At 32.2% G+C, this 8,386-nt stretch overlaps 1 protein-coding gene across 2 annotated transcripts in view; it reads left to right on the top strand.

The window, feature by feature from the left end:
- Positions 1–1,488: 1,488 nt before the first annotated feature.
- The window catches only part of LOC111086456 (cystinosin homolog), a 16,623-nt gene continuing 9,725 nt past the window's right edge, over positions 1,489–8,386 (top strand). Inside the window, exons 1-2 of one of the 2 annotated variants that reach the window (XM_022389384.1) lie at positions 1,489–1,524; positions 6,974–7,036. The gene's annotated coding sequence lies outside the window, so the exon portion shown is untranslated. Of the gene's footprint in view, positions 1,525–6,201; positions 6,307–6,973; positions 7,037–8,386 lie in introns of those variants that run through there. The other variant, XM_022389383.1, reaches the window with a different exon arrangement.

Here is an 8,386-nt window from a genome sequence, read left to right as displayed (position 1 = left end):
ACGTGGTTCAGCCAACTTAGGAGATTTAAATTAGTCTTAAACTCATATAATATGTTACCAATGGAAAATAATCACCATAAAAAAAAATAATATAAGCAAATGAATAGATAAACCAACTAATAATTATTGCTAGTTTAAAAATTATAACAATTATAGGCTTAAATTGTGTGTGTTTCTAATTATCTGTACTCTGCCCACCACCGGTATCGAAACCCAGATTTTAGCGTTGTAAGTCTGCAGACATGCCGCTGTGCCATTGGGGAGCACCACAAAACGAGCAATATAAGTCATATAAAGCGATTTTTTTTCAAGTATACTCTTAATTTGCCCATTTCGGATTAAAAATCAGAAACACGTAAAAAATAGCATTTCAGATCTATCTTTTGTCTTACACAAGTCTCTGACCAAGAGTCTTGTCGTTCAGTACCAGAACTAATCAGTAGAGCTGGACAATAAAACAAACAAGTTCCTTGAAGCACTATTTATATAGGCAGTATAATGATTTAAAAGTTACTGTTTAACCCCAAAAGCTGACGAAGCATTGGAACCCAATTAGCCTAAAATGTCTGATATAAATCATCATTTGATTTATAATGCTTCACCAGCTTTCGGCGTTTAAGCCGTTTTATAACAATAATTTTAATGAAACTAACTTTAAAGATGATGAAGTAAGTACATATAAATTAGGGCTTTAATTAAATATGTTAAATATAACACCATTCAGTTGTTTTAAGGACACATAGAGGTTAATGCATTATAAAATTTTCGATTTAAGAACCATTGTGTCATAACGTTTTCAGTTATATAATACAAATCACGTCTAGTAAGAAACACCAGTTCGAAACGCCCACGTTTGTGTAGCTTACTTGCCCTACTCTGGTGCTATTGTACATTCATAAGGAAGTGCTTATTGTAAAGGAACTGAACCAGACAGTTATAATAAGGCAGATATAGAGTTAACTGCAACTGAAGGACGAAGTTTTCATTAAATCTCAATGAGAGTTTAAGAAATGCGTAATTTAATGTAATATATATATGGACATTATACAAAGCTTCTTTTTTTTAATTATAAAAAAATAAATTAGAAACATATACATCTTACTGCAGAACATTTTAAAACACCGTAGTTTTATAGTACAAAACGTGTTCTGAAGAAATAGGCTTAATTCAGTCATGCCATTTATGGGAAATGTCAATGAACTCTGCATTCTTATACTGCGGTCAGACTGTGGATCCATGGTTCGCGCCTCGTTATCTGGGATCACGTGTTCGAATACCGTCATAAAACATACTATTTCAGCTGTGGGTCGTTATAATATGACGGTTAATCTCACTTTTCGTTGGTAAAATGTAACCCAAGGCTAGCGGTGGGTGCTGTTAATTAACTACCTTCTCTCTAGTCTGTTTCAAAATTAGTGACGGTTAACGAAGATAGCCCTGGAGTAGCCTTGAGCGAAATTCAACAAACAGAAACAGACACCACGGAAAGTTCGTATAAACTGAACTACGTATGCCTATAGTCTTGTATGTATATTTGAATATTTAAATAGTGTAAGAATTTACTAAATGTGGGAGGTTTAAATATATTAAGATGTATAAACTCCATTAGATAAAAATTTCTAAATTCTGATAATGAATTTAAGGTGAAATCAACAAAAAATGGAAAACATTTTATTCTAAATAATTCAAAAACTGTAGCTGTTTATCTTCAATATTTTGCGAAGTAAATTTAATTTTATAATCAAATATATATATTTATCTGCATGTATGTTACATAGGTATATAATATTTATCCATTTTTAAAAAATCAGACGTTTAACAGTCTGTATTACAGAACAATTTGATTCACCTAAAGTCTATATATTTATGAGTGTCATTCTGTTAGAATAATTTACAAACAACATTGTCAGTAAAAAAGATAAAACAATTTTATTCGCTTGAAAAAGTTTCAAATACAATCATAGTTCAAAACATTCGTATAATTGTAGCATTTTACATTGTTGTACGTTGAAAATTGAGCAGTTATATTATTATTACAAAATATTGAACAATGAACAAATGAAAAAATGTTCACATAAAAATATACTCGTGAAAATTATAAATATGTAAACTTAAACCTTTATTGAATATATAAACGATAAGCTGCATCACGAGTACTGTTATCAGTCACTTACATTATAAATCTGTAAACTCAATCTTATACTCGAAGCTGCATCATGAAGGTAATGAACCATGTAAAAATCTAGATCCGCAAAATTAAACCTAGACTGAATACAACCAGCAAGCTGCATTATGAGGGCTATTAAGAGTAACCTAAAACTTAAAACTGCGAAATTAAACCTCTACTAAATATAAACACAAAGCTGCATCACAAGGGCTGTTGTAAATCCCACAAAAGTTAGATTTGCAAATTTAAACCTCTCTTAAATATAAACACGAAGCTGCATCATGAAGGTTGTAAAGATCTGCAAAATTAAACTTATACTGAATCTAAACAAAAAGCTGCATCTTGAGGGCTGATATGAATTACATAAAATTTAGATCTGCAAAATTAAACCTCTGATGGATGTAAACAAAAAGTTGCATTATGAGGGCTGTTATGAATTATGTAAAATTTAGATCTGCAAAATTAAACCTCTTCTAAGTAAAAACATGAAGCTGCATCATGAGGGCTGTTATGAATTATGTAAAATTTAGATCAGCAAAATTAAACCACTTCTAAGTATAAACACGAAGCTACATCAATTATGAATTACGTAAAATTTAGATCTGCAAAATTAAACTTACACTGAATATAAAATTGAAGCTGCATCACGAGGGATGTTATGAATTACATAAAATTTAGATCTGCAAAATTATACTTCTGCTAAGCATAAACATGAAGCTGCATCATGAGGGATGATATGAATTACGTAAAGTTTAGATCTGCAAAATTAAACCTCTGATGAATGTAAACAAAAAGCTGCATCATGAGAGCTGTTATGAACTATGTAAAATTTAGATCTGCAAAATTAAACCTCTTCTAAGTAAAAACATGAAGCTGCATCATGAGGGCTGTTATGAATTATGTAAAATTTAGATCTGCAAAATTAAACTTACACTGAATATAAACATGAAGCTGCATCACGAGGGATGTTATGAATTACATAAAATTTAGATCTGCAAAATTAAACCTCTGATGGATGTAAACAAAAAGCTGCATCACGAGGGCTGTTATGAATTATGTAAAATTTAGATCTGCAAAATTAAACCTTTTCTAAGTATAAACACAAAGCTGCATCACGAGGGCTGATATGAATTACATAAAATTTAGATCTGCAAAATTAAACCTCTAATGGATTTAAACACAAAGCTGCATCACGAGGGCTGATATGAATTATGTAAAATTTAGATCTGCAAAATTAAACCTCTGATGGATGTAAACAAAAAGCTGCATCATGAGAGCTGTTATGAATTATGTAAAATTTAGATCTGCAAAATTAAATTTTTTCTAAGTATAAACACAAAGTTGCATCACGAGGGCTGTTATGAATTACATAAAATTTAGATCTGCAAAATTAAACTTCTAATGGATGTAAACAAAAAGCTGCATCATGAGGGCTGTTATGAATTATGTAAAATTTAGATATGCAAAATTAAACTTACACTGAATATAAACACGAAGCTGCATCACGAGGGCTTTTGTGAATTACGTAAAATTTAGATCTGCAAAATTAAACCTCTGATGGATGTAAACAAAAAGCTGCATCATGAGGGCTGTTATGAATTATGGAAAATTTAGATCTGCAAAATTAAACTTACACTGAATATAAACACGAAGCTGCATCACGAGGGCTTTTGTGAATTACGTAAAATTTAGATCTGCAAAACTAAACTTATACTAAATATAAATAGCAAAGTGCATCACGAGGGCTGTTATGATAAATCTAAAACTTAAAGTCTGTGAAATTAAACTCGCTTTGGATATAAACAATAAGTTGCATCATATAAACAACAAATTACATCATCACAAAGACTATTACGAGTGATCTAAAATTTAAACCTACAAAATTATACCCGTACTAAATATACACAAAAAGTTGCAACGAGAGGGTGTTATGAATAACCAAGCACTTGAATATCTGAAATTAAACATACTTTGGATATAAAGAGCAATCTGTATCTCGAGGGATATTATGATATATATATATATAAAGTGCATCATTTCAAAGATGTCTCACCGTTTACAAATTACAAAGAGAAACGTTAAACATCATTCTTTCCCGAGTATTGTGAAACATGCGAAGGAAAATAACAAACAGAAAATTTATGAACTCTTTTCACACGGAATCAAAATATGCAAAAACAGCACAAAACACTAATACAATTTGGATTAAGATTATGATAATATGAAACATTACATCGATAATACTAAAAATCGTTAAAACATACAATGTATGTGACAATACCAAGCTATAAAATTCACCTACCATACCTGGAATGTCTTCTTTTCGCAAGTACTTTTTATAGTATAAAGGATTTGAAAAGATAAAATCAAGACGAGTTGATCAAGTAAATATATTTTATACATTTTTATATACTTTTTACCGTTCTTTATATAGCAAATAATAATAATAAATAGAACTATACACTAACAAACTATCCAAACAACAAATTTGTATGTAGAACGGTCCAGAACTTAGATGTCTAAAAATTAACCAATCCAAAATAAAATGTATGTCATATTTTAACATGAAGAAGGCTTAGCCGGTCAAACTCACACATCTAGTCCGTACATGTCCAGGTAAAATGAACTTCTAACATCATCAGTTGATAGTACGAGAGGTGAGTATTCCTTGTTGAACATAATCTCCACAATAGATCTGTCAAAATACAAAACTTTGACTCATTCAGTAGCATCTTTTGAACTTGCTTGACTTCATCTGAAGATGCCACGAAAAAAATAAAATAGAATTACCTCCAGGATCTGTCGTATACAATGCTTGACTTCATCTGAAGATGCCACGAAAGAAAAAGAAAAAAGAATTACCTCCAGGATCTGTCGTATACAATGCTTGAATTCCAACGGTTTTCTATGAAAATAGCGAATTATAACCAAAGCACATTTCGTGGGTGTGAGATCCTTCTACCATAATTCAGAGAATGTGACGAATGTGGGTCAACACACAGTCAGTGTATTTTTCGTTTCTGAGTGAAAAGAGGTGACATAACCATCAAACAGCTCAGGAACCTATTCTTCAGGGAGGACGAAGGAAGCTAGCCATCACTGAGATTTGAATTTCTGTAAAGATTGAAAACTCACACACAACTCCCAGCTAATCATCTGTGACACTTGTTGAACGTCTGTAGTTGAAAGAGTTTTAGTTGAAACACACCAGTTCCTTGTTTGATACGGTAAAAAGATGACATTTAATACCACTCCAAAGTGAAAGAGAAAATAATCTTGAAGATATTATTCTCATTTTTCTCTTTTAATTAGGTTGGGAATAGAAAGGGATAGAAAGAAGGTGTAACATTAAAAGAAAGAAGCAGAAAATGGTAACAGTGGAACATTAAAGCTGGAAAAGGAAAGAAGCTGGAAGCAAAGAAAATTATAGCTGGAAGAGAAAACAAGTTGAAGACGTAAACGAGTACTAGAGCACAAGTTGAAGAAGAAAAGAAATGATAGTTAGCTAACTTAAAACGTTATATATATATATGTATCGTTATAATGAGATGACGTCAGCAGTGTGACTAGAAACCGCCCACACTGATTTGACAAATCACATGACATCACGAACACATTGTATTTCCAAGACATAAGATGACAGACCGTCGTATCCGTTTTAGTTTGGAGAAGCGGATCTTGTGATAAGAGTCTTAAATCCACCACTTCCCCTACAAATATGGTGTCAAAAAAAACCAATAAATATCATTCTCAACTGTCCTTAGATTTCTTGGGAAAACTGTGACAAAATGGGGTTATAGCTGACTAAGAAACTGTTTGATTCACAGTAAACAATCGCATTGCTGACGCAACAAAAAAATTACAATATTCTATGGTTGCTACGAGCAACATCCTTTAAAAGTTGGTGTATACAAATGTAATACCGAAAAGTTTAAAATTATTACTTCTTGAACGTTTCAGTGATCGATAAGTTTGCAAAAACTAAAACCTAAAAATGTTATTACAAAGTTAAAAAAGTCATATGAAACCCAAGATATCATTCGATTCACCACTTGTAACCGAGTTATGCCGGTTTCGAAAATTCCACCTCTTCTTCTCTGGCGGAGAACAGATCGAAAGACTTCGTATCATGGCAGAGGGTATGTTACACGTACAGTTGTCTTTTACTCACCACGGTGAACATTGGATTTGGAGGATATGTATATTTGATACAACCAATCTATTTTTCTGTATTATTTAGCGGACAAGCAATTGAAAACACCATACATGTTATTACGATATATTTTCAGCACTCGGCTGAGTTAAAAGTATCCACACGTTAAAGTTCGTGTTGAACTGTATAAATGTTTGTTCATAACGAACACATCAAAGTTTAACCATGGCCATCTTCAGTGCTTTCGTTTAAACATGCTAGTACGTTAAATCTCATCACGTACAGCCTCATTTATTGTTAACATTTATGAACAGTAAATCAAATTTCAGTCTTACTTAAAACTTTCTTAAATTTAACTATATAAAACGAAATGTGGCTTTTCTAGTTCAGGGTCGAACGATCAACTTTGACTTTATTGTTTTTCCCTGGTCTTTCGTATGTTGACATTTTCAAATCGATACAGTTTATAGCAGATCTTAAAATAAAAACACCTTTGTTTGGACTTAAGTTTGGACTAGTCTGTACTATATAATATGTTTGTCATTATTAACAGTATTTTTCAAAGCAACAGCATATATATCATTGTATTTTATTACTGTTTTGGATTATATAATACTGAACTTTATTCTTTTTTCTTCTCACTTCTAATTTAGGAAGTTTTCACCTCCGCACGTCACACATCGGATGTAATAACATCATCGGGTAGTTCTGTGAAGGTGATTATCTATCACACATACGTTTATTACGAAACATCTCTTCTTTACTGCCTCTGTTGGAGTAAATTGTTACTAACCGACGACGTTTCCTGTTTTAGTTCCAAGAATTGCCACATATATAACATCGTACGTAATACATAGCAAACGATACAAGGAAATTAATACAGTAAATAATCTAATTCAAGAAATAACTTGTGGTCTCATTACGCTTTAGGAGTATCATCTGACTGATTGCTGATCTATGATGAAACAGTAAAATAAATATTAACACAGAATTTACAATGGTAATAAGGAAGAATCAGAAAAATATTATTGACAGATATCCTACCTAATAAAACGTGGGAACTTAATTTCATTAAGTATCTACTAGTATCTACTAGCGTTTTTTTTTAAAACTTAATTATTCTAATTACTTGTACGACGATTTAACTCATCTAACTGTTCTAAACCAAAGAGAAGAGAGAGATACAGTTCTGCAAGTTCCGTCACATCTACAAAACAAGCACCACACACTAGCTTTGTATATTCTACCTGAGCCCTCGGTTCTCCCAACTTTCTAGGTTATTGTTTCCTACAAGTTACTGCTATTGAATCGAACTTATTTTTTTATTACAACTATAGTAATACCTACCCCGTTTAGCGCTTAGGAAGGGTTGCTGAGAACAGAGCTTTAAACGAATCAGGGTCATTTTAATATTACATATACGGAGCTATGTAACTGAAGACATTGTTTCTTACCTGTGAATGATGTATAAATGCTTTATTTAGGTACTGGTAAATTACTCACTATAATGTCGTCGTCGCTGGAAAAAAGCAAGTATTTATTAGTCTTCAATTTTATTTGGTTACAGAGCCATCAAATAGAAAATCAGACCCCTCCTGCCACGCGCCAATGTCACATCCTCTCTTTCAGGATTTGTCAAACCTGTAGTTCTTTCTTACTATATTAGTTATAACCAATAGACAGGCAATGTTTTCGTCTATCAAATGACATATTATATTCCGTTGTTTTCTGTACAGAGATTTGTAGATCGTTTCCTAAAAAATGTTCTGTTTTTTCCCACGGAACGATATTGTGTAGATGGATGAGGTTTTAACGGTTCATATTGCTGACCCCAAACGACAGAAATATTGTGATCGTTACGGAGCATCGTCCGCTTTTTGCAAGTTACTAAAGGTTTTGTTTTCCCACGGAACGATATTGTGTAGATGGATGACGTTTTAACGGTTCATATTGCTGACCACAAACGACAGAAAAATTGTGATAGTTACGGAACATCGTCTGCCTTTTGCAAGTTACTAAATGTTTTGTTTTCCCACGGAACGATATTGTGTAGATGGATGACGTTT

The sequence above is a fragment of the Limulus polyphemus genome, unplaced genomic scaffold (assembly GCF_000517525.1).
Source record: "Limulus polyphemus unplaced genomic scaffold, Limulus_polyphemus-2.1.2 Scaffold1114, whole genome shotgun sequence".
Taxonomy (NCBI): Eukaryota; Metazoa; Arthropoda; class Merostomata; order Xiphosura; family Limulidae; genus Limulus; species Limulus polyphemus.
This window is presented reverse-complemented; position numbering and strand designations above follow the sequence as displayed.